The sequence below is a fragment of the Oryctolagus cuniculus genome, chromosome 12, assembly GCF_964237555.1.
Source record: "Oryctolagus cuniculus chromosome 12, mOryCun1.1, whole genome shotgun sequence".
Classification (NCBI taxonomy): Eukaryota; Metazoa; Chordata; class Mammalia; order Lagomorpha; family Leporidae; genus Oryctolagus; species Oryctolagus cuniculus.
In genome coordinates, this window is record NC_091443.1 from 14,195,945 (window position 1) to 14,212,701 (window position 16,757).

At 47.9% G+C, this 16,757-nt stretch overlaps 1 long non-coding RNA gene and 4 other non-coding genes across 54 annotated transcripts in view; all 5 read left to right on the top strand.

The window, feature by feature from the left end:
* Nucleotides 1-16,757, top strand: part of LOC103351270 (uncharacterized) — a 235,567-nt gene that overhangs the window by 7,996 nt on the left and 210,814 nt on the right. For 42 of the 50 annotated variants that reach the window (XR_011380615.1, XR_011380616.1, XR_011380617.1 and 39 more), the window contains 4 exons: nucleotides 12,633-12,753; nucleotides 13,149-13,191; nucleotides 13,914-14,038; nucleotides 14,437-16,729. This is a non-coding gene — a long non-coding RNA (uncharacterized lncRNA). Of the gene's footprint in view, nucleotides 1-3,156; nucleotides 3,197-11,985; nucleotides 12,551-12,632; nucleotides 12,754-13,148; nucleotides 13,192-13,913; nucleotides 14,039-14,436; nucleotides 16,730-16,757 lie in introns of all 50 variants that reach the window. The other 8 variants (XR_011380571.1, XR_011380581.1, XR_011380579.1 and 5 more) reach the window with 8 other exon arrangements.
* LOC127483934 (small nucleolar RNA SNORD115) lies at nucleotides 1,036-1,116 on the top strand. Its single transcript, XR_007910725.1, has one exon. It is a non-coding gene; the product is annotated as a small nucleolar RNA SNORD115 (small nucleolar RNA).
* On the top strand, nucleotides 2,845-2,925 carry LOC127483950 (small nucleolar RNA SNORD115). Its single transcript, XR_007910741.1, has one exon. It is a non-coding gene; the product is annotated as a small nucleolar RNA SNORD115 (small nucleolar RNA).
* Nucleotides 12,824-12,904, top strand: LOC127483911 (small nucleolar RNA SNORD115). Its single transcript, XR_007910702.2, has one exon. It is a non-coding gene; the product is annotated as a small nucleolar RNA SNORD115 (small nucleolar RNA).
* Nucleotides 14,110-14,190, top strand: LOC127483898 (small nucleolar RNA SNORD115). Its single transcript, XR_007910689.1, has one exon. It is a non-coding gene; the product is annotated as a small nucleolar RNA SNORD115 (small nucleolar RNA).

Genomic DNA, 16,757 nt, shown 5'->3' on the forward strand with positions numbered 1-16,757 from the left:
TTTGGTAAGGTGGCTGGCTCTGCAGCTGCCTAGAAGCCTGGCAGCTTTATGTGTGTCAGAGAGCTATTAGAGCCTCGTAAGCAGGAATGCTCAAGCTGGTAGTCAGGGGTGTGCCAACACGTGGTCCATGGCACCTACAGGGTTGTGCCATGCATGCACCATCCTTGCCACTTGCTTTTTCAAGGGATTGGAAACAGAGGCCACATTTGTAGGCTTCCACTGAGTAGAGCCCATTAAGGACACCAGAGCACATCTCCTGGTCCCAGGCTGGGCTCCTTCTTTGGAGGTACCAAGGTCCCTTTAAAGAGTGTGCCATGGCCCAGGCTGATGCCCTTTCCCCACCTTAGGGATGTATATGGACTATTGTGGGTAGCTGCCATAAGACGAAGGTATCTCCCTGATGCACAAGCATAGCTCCTTGGATGTAATGCTTGTACATAGCCTGCACATGAGCTCCAAGACCTGGAAAGGGATGCCATGTTGGTAGGCCCTGGGTCCCACCAGGGAAGACTTGGTTGCATTTCATGCCACCAGTCTGCCACTTGAAGGCCATGCCAGCAGTTGCATGTAAGGCCAGGTAACAGCCAGAAAAAATGGTAGGGGAAGCCACTTCCAGCAGGGTGACCCATCCCAAGTAGAGTACTCTGGCAGTGTGACCAATATGCCAAACAGTTTGTGAGAAAACAGGTGGTAGCCTGCCTGAGCTCCATATCTACACGGGTAGCCTCCTGAGAAGCCTCACTTGGGCTGAATGGGTAACATGGTGCTCTGGAGCAATGTAGCCAGATCATGCCCCTGCTGTCTTTTCACACCCAGTCCCCTCACCATGCTGCAGGTGATTTGAGTTGAGGAAGCCCCTGTGGCCCCAGTGCCCTTGGTTTAAAGGCTGTGGTCAAGGCCCCAGTGGCCCATGAGCTGGAGTTAGCAAACTCACTGGTGAAGGAAATGTCAATGTGTACCTGAGGTAAGCCAATCCATCCAGATCCTAGAGATGGGATGGCACCAGGGGCTTCCCATTGTGTGGTTCTTAGGGTTGGGTCGATGATGAGACCTCATACTGTCTCAAAGAGAGATGATGACTTGAAAATCATGCTCAATAGGATTACGCTGAGGCCCAGCTTGGAGGCAGTGGTACAAGGGGAGCTTGCAGAATCAGATTCCTCCAGGAGAGATTTTGCGTATTGGAGATCAAGGCCTCCCAAGTAATGATGCTGTCCCCAATAGGAAAGGCTGTTGGTGCAGGATTTGCACAAGCTCTGTCCTCACTGGGCTTGGCTTGTACTCCGTGCTGTACATGTTGCAGGGCTGCACTATGGAATCCTTCCTCAGCTCCTTTCTGCCTCTTGTGATTTTCAGCAAGACAAGCTGCAAGCCACGGCACTATCTTGACTGTTTTGCTAGATGAGTGGATGGAGGGTGTCACTGTGCATGTGTGGGGGAGCAGGGAGTCCTGGCAGGTCACCTGTAGTGAGCCTCAGGGATGGAACCACGAAAACACAGGAAGGCAGCCCAAGGCCATGCATGTGTCTGAACTGTGCTCCTTAGGTCTTTCATGTATTGATTGTTTGAAAAACCCTGGGCCTATTTTGGAGTCAATAGAATAATAGAAATTTTTCTATGAAGAGAGGTCACCTGAGGCCACTGTTATCACTTGGCCTTTGGGACTTCAGCTGCCCTAGCTCATGTAGGCAGAAGTGGGTGGACACTGGGAATCAGGCCACAGAGTGGGACCAGGGCTGAGATTCACTAGGAGTCCCAAGTCATGGGCACACTTGGCAACAAGGACCGTTTGGCAGGCTATCTGGCTCCACATGTTCCAAGCAGTCTTGGAGTTTTATGTGGGTGATGGGACCACTGGAGCCCTGGATGCAGGGAAGCTCAGGCCAGTGCCCTATAATTGGGCTGATACAAATGAGGTATGTAACCTGTTAGTGCTGCCAGGCATGCCCCATCCTCACAACTTGCCTCATCCAGGGGCTGGCATTCGCAGGCCACATGGGTGGGCTTTGGACTCACCTGAGCTTAGTGAGGATGGTAGGAAGCTTTCAGTACCTGGGCTCTAGCTGCTCCATGGTAAACACTAAAGCTCCATGAAAGAATGGGCCATGATTCAGCCCAGCACCTGTACCCCAACTTTGTGATATGTACAATAATCAGGTGAGCAATAAACACTGGAGGAAAGTATCTGCAGGGTGCACAGACTCAGCTCCTGGGATGTGGTGTGTGCACACAGCCTGCCCCTCAAGTAGAGGTCTATAGGAATGCACCATGTTGGTAAGCCCAAAACCCATGGCGGCCTCCTTGTGTAAGTCTTGCAGGACCACAACTCTGATAATAAGGCCAGGCCCTTGCTTACTTCTCCATTCTGATTTCCAGTCAGGACCTGGGTCTTGGGACAGCAAGAGGCAGTGGGGGCAGCTGCTTTTGGCAGGACAGTCTTGCCTAAGTGGTACTCTCTGTCCCAGTAACCAAGATGCACATCCGTTTCTGATGAGGTGGGTGGAACTAGCTCAACCCTAGCATATCAATGGGTGTAGGCACCTGGGAAGCCTCACCTGAGTCAAATGGGCCAAGGCATGTACTGGAACCACTGTATCCTAGTCTGCCTCTGCTGTATGTTCACACTTGTCCCCTTCTCTGTCTCACAGATGATGTAGCCACAGGAGAACCTTTGAGAATCAGTGCAGGGTGCAGGGGCTGTGGTCAATGCCCCAGTGGCCCATGTGCCAATGGGGCCTGACCCGTTGGAGAAGAAAATATCAATAACTTCCACTGTAAGCCAATCCATCAGAGCCTAGTAGTGGGATGGCAGCAACATGTTCCCATGGGGTAGTTGCTAGGGTGGGATCAATGATGAGACCTCATAGTATCTTGAAGAATAATGATGACTTAAAAATCATGCCCAATAGGATTATGCTGAGGCCCAAGCTAGTGACACTGGGTCAAGGGCACCCTGGGGTGGCAAGGTACCTTACATGGTGTAAGACCCTGGGGACTAGAAACTTTGAGGGCTCCTAGGCCAGATACAGTCACCAGGAAGGAACAGAAGTTCCTGCAGGATACACCTAATCCCCTTTAGCTTGGTGTGTGCTCCCCTCTGCTTAGTTGTGGGGCTGAACTGGAGATTCCTCCCCACATTCCTTTCATGTCTTGCAGTGAGCCAAGCTGATGGTGTGACCTCTATCCCAGGTCTCAGGTGAGTAGATGGCAGGACCTTATGGCTTGTGTGGGGCATCAGAGGATCTGAACAGACCACCCTGATATGAGCCTGAGGGTTGGACTTATGGAAACCCAGCAATGCAGCATTGGGCTATGCTTCTGAGTGAGCTGTGCCCTTAGGACTATGAGGAAGGGAAAGAGCTTGCACAAACACCTGGTGGGGCGTGGGTCAAGCAAGGGATGGCAATGGTACCTGGCTGGGGCACATGTGGGGCCAGTTCCCCACTAGTATTAGGTGTACTTCAGTAACTCTGGGTTGCTTTGCCGGTTTGGCTGGAAGTGGGTAGACAAGAAGAATCAGGCCTGTGTAGGGGTGTTTCTCAACTCTAAGGAGGCCCCAGGATGAGGAAAAAAGCAAGGCAGGGAGAGAGGTTAGGCAGGGCAGCCACCTCTGCTGGTGCCTGGCAGCCTGGGAGTTCCATGTGGGTCACAGTCCACAGAACCCTATGATGCAGGGAACCTCTGGCCAGGGACCAGTCTGCAGGGTACCAACACCTGATGCAGAGCACCTGTATGGTGGTACCAGACATACCACATCCCACCACTTGCTGACTTGCTGCTTCCATGGGCTGGACTTCCCAGCCACATGAGTGGGCTTCAAGTGAGTTGAGACAGGAGAGGATGCCAGGACCCCTCCTGTTCCTGAGCTTCCACTCTGCTTGGAGGTACCAATTCCACACGGGAGGAAAGGGGCATTGCGAACTCCAATGCCCATACCCCATCTTTGACATGTGGACATGTGGTAGGCCCAGGGTCCCATGAGGACTCCTTGGGTGCATCTCAAGTTTCTGGTCCTCTGATGCCAAGGCAATGCTACTACTGTCATGTCTAGCCAGAGTACCAACCCAGATTTGTTCTGCTGCTACAGGAATGATCAATGTGTAAAGTGCTTCTGGAAGGCTGCATGGCACAAGTGGCCTTCTCTGCCAGTGACCAAGAGTTCATCAGTTTATCGGTGAGGTGGGCAGTGCTTACCTGAGAAACCATACCTTTAGATGCTGCCTCCTTGGAAGACTCCTATGGGCTGATGGAGTCAAAGTACTCTCTGGAACAAGTTTACCCTAACCTGTCCATTCACGCCAATGCCTTTTGCAGATGATGTTAGCAGAGGGTGCCCCTTCAGCATCCAGTGCCCTGGGAGCAAAGGGTGTAGTCAAGGCCTCAGTGGCACATGAACCAATGGTGTGGGCACCATTGGTGAATGGAACATTGGTGCATGCCCAGGGATAAGCCAATCCATCCAAGCTCTGGAGGTGGTATGGCACTAAGAAAGATGATGACTTAAAAATGATGCTGATAGGATTATGCTGAAATCCAGCCTAGTGACAGTGGTGCAAGAGGACCTTTAGACAATCAGGTGCTTTCCAGGAGAGGAGACCCTGGAGATTGAAAACCTTTTTGCCCCCCACCCCAGGCCAGGTCGAAGTCTGCAGGTAGGAGCAACTGTTTGTGTGGATGCACTTCAAGCTCCTCCCTCCTTTGGCTTGGTGTGTGCTTGGATTGTCGCCCAATGGGAGCCTGAGGGGTAGACTCGGAGAGAAAAAGGAAGGCAGCCTCAGGCAGTGCTCCTGAGTAAGCTGTGTCCAGGGGACAGTGACCACAGCAGGAATGTATCTCCAAGTGCCACAGACTGAGCTTCCAGGACCCAGTCTGTACATGCAGCCTGGCCCTCAGCACCCTGGCCTGGACTGGGATGCCAAGTTTCTAGGGCTAGGACCAAAAGGGTGTCTCCTTGAATGTGTCTCCTATGACCAGTTTTCTTTTTTTTTTTTTTTTTTAAACTTTTATTTAATGCATATAAATTTCCAAAGTACGACTTATGGATTACAATGGCTTTCCCCCCATACCGTCCCTCCCACCCACAACCCTCCCCTTTCCCACTCCCTCTCCCCTTCCATTCACATCAAGATTCATTTTCGATTATCTTAATATACAGAAGATCAGCTTAGTATACATTAAGTATGGATTTCAACAGTTTGCTCCCACACAGAAACATAAAGTGAAAAATAATAGATGATTTTTTAAAATGATGATGAAATCAGAGCAGACCTATTGTCATGTTTGATCCCAGTGAGAGTCAAGTTGGGAATTGATAATTTTTTTTTTTTTTTTTACAGAGGATCCGTTTAGTATGCATTAAGTAAGGATTTCAACAGTTTGCACCCCCATAGAAACACAAAGTGAAATATATTGTTTGAGTACTCGTTATAGCATTAAATCTCAATGTACAGCACATTAAGGATAGAGATCCTACATGAGGAGTAAGTGCACAGTGACTCCTGTTGTTGACTTTACCAATTGACACTCCTGTCTATGGCATCAGTAATCTCCCTATGCTCCAGTCATGAGTTTCCAAGGCTATGGAAGCCCTCTGAGTTCTCCGATTCTTATCTTGTTTAGACAAGCTCATAGTCAAAGTGGAGGTTCTCTCCTCCCTTCAGAGAAAGGTACCTCCTTCTTTGATGGCCTGTTCTTTCCACTGGGATCTCACTCGCAGAGATCTTTTGCCAGAGTGTCTTGGCTTTCCATGCCTGAAATACTCTCATGAGCTTTTCAGCCAGCTCCGAATGCCTTTAGGGCTGATTCTGAGGCCAGAGTGCTATTTAGGACATCTGCCATTCTATGAGTCTGCTGAGTATCTCACTTCCCATGTTGGATCACTCTCCCCTTTATTTACTCCATCAGTTAGCGTTAGCAGGTACTAGACTTGTCTATGTGCTCCCTTTGACTCCCAGTCCCTTCACCATGACCAACTGTGAACTGAAACTGATCACCTGGAACAGTGAGATGGCATTGGTACATGCCACCTCGATGGGATTGAATTGGAATCCCCTGGTATGCTTCCAACTCCACCACTTGGGGCAAGTCAGCCTGAGCATGTCCCAAATTATACATCTCTTCCCTCTCCCATTCCCACCACCATGTTCAACAGGGATCACATTTCAGTTAATTTTCAACACTTAAGAATAACTGTGCATCAATTACAGATCTAAACCAGTCATATTAAGTAGAACAGATAAAAAAAACTACTAAGAGGGATAATGTATTTAGATGTTCATTAACAGTCAGGGCTATGCTGATCAAGCCACCATTTCCCATAGTGTCCACCTCACTCCAACAGGTTTCCCTCTTGGTGTTCAGTCAGTCGTCACCGATCAGGGAGAACATATGGTATTTGTCCCTTTGGGACTGGCTTATTTCACTCAGCATGATGTGTTCCAGATTCCTCCATTTTGTTGCAAATGACTGGATTTCGTTGTTTCTTACTGCAGTATAGTATTCTAAAGAGTACATATCCCATAATTTCTTTATCCAGTCTATCGTTGATGGGCATTTAGGTTGGTTCCAGGTCTTCGCTATTGTGAATTGAGCTGCAATAAACATTAGGGTGCAGACCTCTTTTTTGTTTGCCAATTTAAATTCCTTTGGGTAAATTCCAAGGAGTGGGATGGCTGGGTCGAACGGTAGGGTTATCTTCAGGTTTCTGAGGAATCTCCAGACTGACTTCCATAGTGGCTTGACCAGTTTGCATTCCCACCAACAGTGGGTTAGTGTCCCTTTTTCCCCACATCCTCGCCAGCATCTGTTGTTGGTAGATTTCTGAATGTGAGCCATTCTAACCGGGGTGAGGTGAAACCTCATTGTGGTTTTGATTTGCATTTCCCTGATTGCTAATGACCTTGAACATTTTTTCATGTGCCTGTTGGCCATTTGGATTTCCTCTTTTGAAAAATGTCTATTGAGGTCCTTGGCCCATCTCTTAAGTGGGTTGTTGGTTTTGTTTTTGTGGAGTTTCTTGATCTCTTTGTAGATTCTGGTTATTAACCCTTTGTCTGTTGCATAGTTTGCAAATATTTTTTCCCATTCTGTCGGTTGTCTTTTCACTCTCCTGACTGTTTCTTTTGCAGTACAGAAACTTCTCAATTTGATGCAATCCCAATAGTTGATTTTGGCTTTGACTGCCTGTGCCTCCCGGGTCTTTTCCAGAAATTCTTTGCCTGTGCCAATATCTTGAAGGGTTTCTCCAATGTTCTCTAGTAACTTGATGGTGTCAGGTCGTAGATTTAGGTCTTTAATCCATGTGGAGTGGATTTTTGTGTAAGGTGTAAGGTAGGGGTCTTGCTTCATGCTTCTGCACGTGGAAATCCAGTTTTCCCAGCACCATTTATTGAATAGACTGTCCTTGCTCCAGGAATTAGTTTTAGATCCTTGATCAAATATAAGTTGGCTGTAGATGTTTGGGTTGATTTCTGGTGTTTCAATTCTGTTCCATTGGTCTATCCATCTGTTTCTGTACCAGTACCATGCTGTTTTCATTACAACTGCCCTGTAGTATGTCCTGAAATCTGGTATTGTGATGCCTCCGGCTTTGTTTTTGTTGTACAAGATTGCTTTAGCTATTCGAGGTCTCTTGTGCCTCCATATAAATTTCAGCACCATTTTTTCCAGATCTGAGAAGAAGGTCTTCGGTATCTTGATTGGTATTGCATTGAATCTGTAAATTGCTTTTGGGAGAATGGACATTTTGATGATATTGATTCTTCCAATCCATGAGCATGGAAGATTTTTCCATTTCTTGGTATCCTCTTCTATTTCTTTCTTTAAGGTTTTGTAATTTTCATCGTAGAGATCTTTAACGTCTTTGGTTAAGTTTATTCCAAGGTATTTGATTGTTTTTGTAGTTATTGTGAATGGGATTGATCTTAGAAGTTCTTCCTCAGCCATGGCATTGTCTGTGTATACAAAGGCTGTTGATTTTTGTGCATTGATTTTATACCCTGCTACTTTGCCAAACTCTTCTATGAGTTCCAATAGTCTCTTAGTAGAGTTCTTTGGGTCCCCTAAATACAGAATCATGTCATCTGCAAAGAGGGATAGTTTGAGTTCTTCCTTCCCAATTTGTATCCCTTTAATTTCTTTTTCTTGCCTAATAGCTCTGGCTAGAACCTCCAGAACTATATTGAATAGCAGTGGTGAGAGTGGGCATCCCTGTCTGGTTCCAGATCTCAGTGGAAATGCTTCCAACTTTTCCCCATTCAATAGGATGTTGGCTGTGGGTTTTTCATAGATTGCTTTGATTGTATTGAGGAATGTTCCTTCCAAACCCAGTTTGCTTAGAGTTTTCATCATGAACGGGTGTTGTATTTTATCAAATGCTTTCTCGGCATCTATTGAGATAATCATATGGTTTTTCTTCTGCAGTCTGTTAATGTGGTGTATCACATTGATTGTCTTGCGCACATTAAACCATCCCTGCATACCAGGGATAAATCCCACTTGGTCTGGGTGGATGATCTTTCTGATGTGTTGTTGCATTCTGTTGGCCAGAATTTTATTGAGGATTTTTGCATCTATGTTCATCAGGGATATTGGTCTGTAATTCTCTTTCAGTGCTGCATCTTTTCCCGGCTTAGGAATTAAGGTGATGCTGGCTTCATAGAAAGAATTTGGGAGGACTCCCTCTTCTTCGATTGTTCTGAATAGTTTGAGAAGAATTGGAGTTAGTTCTTCTTTAAATGTCTGGTAGAATTCAGCAGTGAATCCATCTGGTCCTGGGCTTTTCTTTGTTGGGAGGGCCTTTATTACTGTTTCAATTTCTGTCTCAGTTATGGGTCTGTTTAGGTTTTCGATGTCTTCCTGGTTCAATTTAGGCAGATTGCATGTGTCCAGGAATCTATCCATTTCTGATAGGTTTCCCTGTTTGCTGGCATACAAGTCCTTGTAGTAATTTCTGATGATTCTTTTTATTTCTGTGGTGTCTGTTGTTACATTTCCTTTTTCATCTCTGATTTTATTGATTTGGGTCTTTTCTCTTCTTTTTTTAGTTAGTTGGGCCAATGGGGTGTCAATTTTGTTTATTTTTTCAAAAAACCAGCTCTTCGTTTGGCTGATTTTTTGTAATGTTTTTCTTGATTCAATCCTGTTGATTTCTTCTCTGATTTTAATGATTTCTCTTCTCCTACTAGATTTGGGTCTGATTTGCTGTAGGTTTTCTAGATCCTTGAGGTGAATTGAAAGCTCATCTATTTGGTGTCTTTCCAATTTCTTGATGTAGGCACCTATTGATATAAACTTTCCTCTTAACACTGCTTTTGCTGTGTCCCATAAGTTTTGGTATGTTGTGCTGTTATCCTCATTTACTTCCAGAAAGTTTTTGATTTCTCTTTTGATTTCTTCTATGACCCATTGTTCATTCAGGAGCATGTTGTTCAATCTCCATGTGTTTGCGTATGCTCTAGGGATTCCTGAGTTGGTAATTTCCAACTTCATTCCTTTATGGTCTGAGAAGCTGCATGGTATGATTCTAATTCTTTTGAATTTGCTGAGACTCGCTTTATGGCCTAGTATGTGGTCAATCCTAGAGAAGCTTCCATGTACTGCTGAGAAGAATGTAAAATCTTTAGCTGTAGGATTGAAAGTTCTGTATATATCTGTTAGATCCATTTGGGCTATAGTGTCGTTTAAATCTACTGTATCCTTGTTGATCTTCTGACCGGATGATCTGTCTATTTCTGAGAGTGGAGTATTGAAGTCCCCCAGTACTACTGTATTGGGGTCTAAGTCTCCCTTTAAGTCCGTTAATAAATCTTTTAGATAAACTGGTGCCCTGTAGTTAGGTGCATATACATTGATAATTGTTATATCTTCCTGTTGAATTGATCCCTTAATCATGATATAGTGTCCCTCTTTGTCTCTCTTAACAGTTTTTGTGGTAAAGTTTATGTTGTCCGATATTAAGATGGCTACGCCCGCTCTTTTTTCATTTCTGTTGGCATGGTATATCTTTTTCCAGCCTTTCACTTTCAGTCTGTATGGATCTTTGTTGGAAAGATGTGTTTCTTGTAAGCAGCAAATAGATGGGTTTTGTTCCTTAACCCAATCAGCCAATCGGTGTCTTTTAACTGGACAGTTCAGGCCATTCACGTTCAAAGTGACTAATGATAAGTGGTAACTTTGCCCTGCCATTTGCCAAAGATAAGTTCTAATATATGCTTTGAATTCCCTGTGATCTTTTGCTGTGAGCTTTCCTTCCTTGGTTTCCTTCCTTTACCTTCTTTCATATTGATGACCGTGTTTCTGTGTTTCTGTGTGTAACACATCTTTAAGCATCTTTTGCAGGGCTGGACGAGTGGCAACAAATTCTTTCAATTTCTGTTTGCAATGAAAAGTCTTTATTTCACCTTCATTCACAAATGATAGCTTTGCAGGATATAATATTCTGGGCTGGCAGTTGTTCTCTCTTAGTACCTGGGCTATATCTCGCCATTCCCTCCTAGCTTTTAGAGTTTCTGATGAGAAGTCAGCTGTGAGTCTGATTGGAGATCCTCTGAGAGTAATCTGACGTTTCTCTCTTGCACATTTTAGGATCTTTTCTTTATGTTTCACTGTGGAGAGTTTAATTACAACGTGTCGTGGTGAGGATCTCTTTTGGTCGTGTTTATTAGGGGTTCTGTGGGCTTCCTGTACTAGGATGTCTCTGTCCTTCTCCAAACCTGGGAAATTTTCTGCTAATATCTCACTAAAAAGGCCTTCTAATCCTTTCTCCCTCTCCATGCCTTCAGGAACTCCTAGAACCCGAATGTTGGGTTTTTTAATAGTATCCTGAAGATTCCCGACAATATGTTTCAGATTTCTAATTTCCTCTTCTTTTCTTTGGTCTGACTGTATCCTTTCCTGTTCTCTGTCTTCTAAGTCCGATATTCTCTCTTCTGCTTCACCCATTCTGTTTGTAAGGCTCTCTATTGTGTTTTTCATTTGATCTATTGAATTCTTCACTTCAGTCACTATCACAGTTTCCTGTTGTACTAGTTGTTTCGTTTCATTTTGATTCCTCCTTAATATTTCATTTTCACGAGAGAGATTTTCTATCTTGTCCATTAAGGATTTGTGTAGTTCAAGAATTTGTTTTTGAGAACTTCTTAATGTTCTTATCAATTTTTTGAGATCTGCTTCTTGCATTTCTTCTATGTCATCATCTTTATAATCTTGAATTGGGGTGTCTTTTTCATTTGAGGGCGTCATGGTGACTTCCTTGTTTTTATTACCTCGGTTTTTGCGTTTGTTATTTGGCATATTGGAGATATTTGGTTTCTTCACTGTGGTGCTTTTTCTTGTTATACTATGACTCTAGATTAAGTGGACTATCTGTTTTTGATGGAGCCTTAGGGCTTGAGATGGGTGTGGCCTGAGAGCTCTGTTTGGTGTGCCAAAGGTGACACTCCCAGGTTAGGCGTGGTAAATCTCTCTCTCTCTCTCTTTTTTTTTTTTTTTTTGATTCAAAAGGGAAGTAATTCCGCACAGCTGAACGAAGTTGGAGGTAGTTAGCAGGCAAATGATATACCCACAGGAGCCAGAGATCGGAAGCTCTTTCCCAAGATCCCCACAGGGAATCTGTTCGGCCCTCAGAATGGGCTCAAATTCTCCTTCAGCCTCCCACTGGGTTGCCAAAGTTACGGAATTGTAGCGTCTCTGGAGAGTGCTCACGTGAATTCCGTGAGTTCTCTCCCCCACCGTCTCTTTTTTCACAGTCTCAGTTCAGTAGCACCACAAATTTACTAGCTCCTAATCTCCTGTTAATTCGCCCCGCCCAGAGTCAGGTTTTTCTGCTAGGCTCAGGGCCGGTGCAGACCTGAGGTCGCTCTGCTTATGACGTATGTCCAAGATGGCGCCTGCTCTTTGTCTTGCTCGCCCTTGAGAGGTGAGCGGAGAGAGAGAAACCCGTGTCCGTACTAGTCACCCTTTTTTCTCTCTCTCTCTCTCTTCCAGTTAGCCTTGTGAACTTCCCCCCCCGGGGGTCGTTCCCTCTAGTCTCCTCTCTCCGCTTGCCTGCCGGTGTCTCGGGCTATTGAGGTTCGGCTCACCTCGCGTTCCAGCGCTGGTGTGTTGAGTCTGCCGCTGATGTCCCGAACTGTGAGCTCCCACGCTCTCCACGCAGGTCCGCTGTGAGTCACGCGTTCCGGAAGAGTTTCTTCTGCTGTTTCCTCCCCTACTCTTCCTTGAACCTGCAGTATCTCCACTTTTATCAAACCATCTCTCCCCAGACTATCAGTGTGCTCCCTTCCTATTCCGCCATCTTGCCGGCCTCTCCTATGACCAGTTTTCAAATGCCAAGGCTATGTCAGTGCTTGCTTGTCCATCTCAGGTACTGGCCTGGACCTGGGTCACTGAGGCAGGATGGAGCATTGGAGGAAGCCACATCTCTCAGTGAGACCCATCCCGAGTTTCCTCTTGGTCCAATGTCTGACAGGCCCAGCCATTCGCACGCGAGGTTGGGGAACTTGTCAAAACACCACGCCTAAAAGATGGTCTCCTGGCAATTTCAACCGGACTGGTAGGGGCAAAGCCTAAACTTGAGCCAGGGTACTCTACTGTTCCCTCTGTCTGTTCACAGTTATATCCTTCCTTGTCCACAGATGATGTCACCAAAGGAAGCCCCTGTGGGTTCCACTGCCATGGTGGCAAGGGCTGTCATCAAGGCCCAAGCAGCTGAAGGTGTCAGGCCTATTGGAGTAGGAAACATCCATGCTTCCAATGGTAAGCTAATCCATCCAGGCCCTGAACTTGGGGTGGTGAAGGGACATTCTGTGGTGTACTTCCTAAGGTTGGGTCGATGATGAGACCTCATACCGTCTCGAAGAGAGATGATGACTTAAAAATCATGCTCAATAGGATTACGCTGAGGCCCAGCTTACTGACAGTGGTACAAGGGACCCCAGAGTCCCCACATGCCTTCCAGGGGAGGAGATCTTGGTGACTGCAGACCCCGAGGCTACCTATGCAAGGTCACAGTTCCCAGGCATGGGCAGATACTTGTCACGTGTATGTCAAGGATCCTACCTCCTTTGACCTGGTTTGTGCTCCCTGTGGGCCATGGCTGTGCCACACTGGGTGCACCTTTTTCAGATCCTTCATCCCATTGTGTTTTTTAGTGAGACCTGCTGCTCATGGGCACCTTTGCTTCTAGAGTCCCAGGTGAGTTGATGATGGAGTTTCATGAGGCATGCGTGAAAGCAGAGTGTCTTGGTGGTTGAGCCAAAGTGAGCCCTAGGAGCAGACCCATGGAGGTACAGGAAGCCGCCTTGGGCACCACTCCTGTTTGAGCTGTGTTCCGTTAGGCACTGAGGTCCAGAATGCCTTATATGATCCCTGGGCAAAATGAGGTTAGCAATGGTTCCTGAGGGAGGGTTCCTTTGGGACCAGTGCCACCACATGGCCGGTGTGAGCTGCAGGGCATATGGTTTTTCTTGCTTCTGTGGCTGAAAGTATGCATACACTAGGGATAGGGTCTCTGGGTATGCAGCTCAGATTTCACTGGATGTCGTGAACCACACCAAGGCAGGGAGGGAAGTTTGTTTGGCGGGACAGCCAGCTCTGCAAGTGCTGGGCAGCCCAAGCTTCATGTTGGTCGCAAGCGTGCTGGAGCTTAGGTTCCAGGGATGCTCCAGCCGGTACCTGGTCAGGGGGATGCTGACCACTGACTTAAGTGCCATGGGCCAGGACACCTGCAAGAAGAAGCAGTGGGGGAAGCAGCTTCCCTCTCTGGTGCAGTGACCTACAGGCCAAGCAGTTTGTGAGCGAGGTGATAGGAGCTTCTCTGACCCTATCATGCCTGCTAATCCTTATCTGGTCCCATGGGGTCAAGTCAAAATCTGGAACCAGCATTTTTTGAGCCTGCCCCTGCTGTCTACTCACAGCTGACCTCTTCCCTCTGCTCCTGTGGGTTCCAGTGTACCTGGGACAAGGCCAAGGTCAAGGCCCATGACCCATGAGCTTCTGGTACCAGCCCCATTGGCAAAGGAAAAGTCCCTGACTGCCTGAGGTGAGCTATTCCTCCAGGGCCCTAGAGGTGAAATAGTGGCAATGGGGTCCCATGGTGTGGCTCCTGTGGTTGGGTCGATGATGAGACCTCATACTGTCTTGAAGAGAGATGATGACTTAAAAATCATGCTCAATAGGATTACGCTGAGGCCCAACCTAGTGACAGCGGTGCAGCAGGACCCTGGGTTCCACAATGCCTTCCAAGGGAAGAAAACCTGGGGCCTGGACACCTCAAGGATCCCCAGGCCAGGATGCAGTCCCCAAGTAGGATTGGCTGCTCGAGCAGAATTCACCAAGCTTCTTCCTCCTTGGGCTTGGGGTTTGCTCCTTGCTGGCCACGTTGAAATGTCCTGCTAAGTGTTCCCCCTTCATCTTCTTTTATCCCCTTGTCTTTTTCAGTAGAATTTGCTGCCCAGCAATTCACCCTTGCATCCTGGGTCCCGGGTGTGTAGATGCCAAGGATCATGGAGCCTCTTCTCGGGAACTGGGTGTCAGGGCAGATCACTCAATGCAAACCTGAGTCGTGGAACAAAGACCACCAATGCTAGGTCACAGTCCCCAGGCATGAGAAGATACATGAGCAGTTTCTGCCAAAGCTCCTACCTCCTTGGGCTTTGTGCTCCCCATGGGCCGATGGCTTGAGCCACACTGTGCACACCCTCCTCAACTCCTTTCTCCCCACTGTTTCTATCAGTGAGCCCTACTTTGCCCAGAGGACACCCCTGTGTCCTGGGTCCCAGGTGAGTGAATTGTGGGGATTCATGTGGCAAGTGCATGGGAGCAGAGGGTGTTGGTGGTTGAGCCAAGGGAGCCCCTGGAGTGGACCCACAGAGATACGAGAAGCAGCCTCTGGCCAAGCTCGTGCGTGAACTGTGCTTCTTTGGGCACTGAGATCCAGAACACTTTATGTGAGCACTGGGCCTCGTGAGGTTGGAGGCAGTTCCTGAGGCAGGGGTCACGTGGAGCAGAGCAAGTACTCAGCCAGTGTGCACTGCAGGGCCTCTGGGTTGGCTTGCTGGTATGAATGGAAGTATACATACACTGGTGATAGGGTTTCCATATGAAAGTAGAGCTTAGATTCCATAGGATGCCTTGACCATGGACCACTACAAGGTTGCTAGGGAGATTTGATGGGGCAGCTGGCTCTGCAGGTGCTGGGAAGGTTGGGAGCTGCACGTGGGTCACAAGGACACTGGAGTTTAGGTTGCAGGGACTCTCCAGTCAGTGCCCGATCAGTGGGGTGCCAAACACTGACTTAAGTGTAACAGGTGAGGACACCTGTGGATTGATCCCATGGCTTGCCTTGTCCAGGGGGACACTTTTACACACCACATGGGTGGGCTTCCAAATGAGTTGAGCCCATCAAGATGCCAGGGACCCTCATGAACCTGGGCATCTCTAAACCACAGGAGGGACCAATTCCCCATGGAAGGAGTGGGTCATGGTCTAGCCTGATGCCCATACCCCTTGTTTGGGATGTGTATTTTTTGGTAGGGGGCAGTGACCGTGGGAGGAAGTATCCCTGAGGAGCTACTTCCTGAGCTCCCGGGATGCACTGTGTGCATGCAGCCTTTTCCTGAGCTCCCAGGCCTAATCTGAATGCCGTGTTGGTTTGGCCAGGGTCCTTGGGGGCTTCCTTGGAGATCAGGCCTGCTTGTGGGGACATTGCTAAGATACCACAGAAGACCACTCAAAGCAGTAAGGGGAGTTTTTCAAGGCAGCTGGCTTTGCAGGTGCCTGGCAGCCTGGGAGCTTTACAGGCATTGAGGGGTCCACAGCTTAAGACACAGGGACACTGCAGCCAGTACCCAGACAGGTGAGTGCCAGCACCCAGCCAGGGCACCTGTTGGGTGAAACCTGACATGCCCCATCCCCGCCACTTGCCACAGGCAAGGTCTGATGTTCACTTGCCACATGGATAGACTTAGACTGAATTTAGCTCATTAAGGATGTCAGTGCCCATCCTGGTCCTGAGCTCTCATTCCTGCATGAGGGGCACCAAGTCCCCATGAAAGAGTGGGCCATGGTCCAGGAGAAAACCTCTTCCCTGTTTTGGGAATGTCTGGTGGACTGTGGTGGTCAGTGAACATAGGAGGAATTTGTCTCTGAGGTGCACAGCCCGAGCTCCAGGGATGCATTGTGTGTATACGGCCTGCACCTGAGTACCTGGGGCTGAAAGGGGAGACCGTGTTGGAGGCCCACATCTCCAATGGGGAATCCTTGGGACCACCTCATGCTGACAGTCCTCTGATGACAAGGACAGGCTAGCACTTGTATCTCCAGCCTGGGTACCAGTCAGGACCTAGATCTTGGGGGAAGAAGGAGCAATAGGGTTAGCTGCTTCAGGCATGGTGACCCTGCCAGAGTACCCCTATCTGGTCAGTGACCACAGGCCCAGTGTTTTTCTTTCACAGTGGGCAGAGCTTTCCTGAACCAAGACACCTTCAGGGGTGGCCTCCTGGAAGCCTAACCTTGGCTGACAGAGCCAAAGGACACTCTGGAGCCAGTGTGCCCTTGCCTGCCCCTGCTCTCAGTTCACACCAGACTCACACCCTGTCCCATGGGTGATGGCAACAAGGAAGCTACTATGGAGTCCAGCGCTCCAAGATTAAGGGCTGTGGTAAGGCCTCAGCGGCCCAAGAGCTGGTGCTGCAAGTCTGGTTGGCAAAAGGAACTTCTGGGACTGCCGGAGGTAAGCCAGTCCACCCAGGCCCTGAATG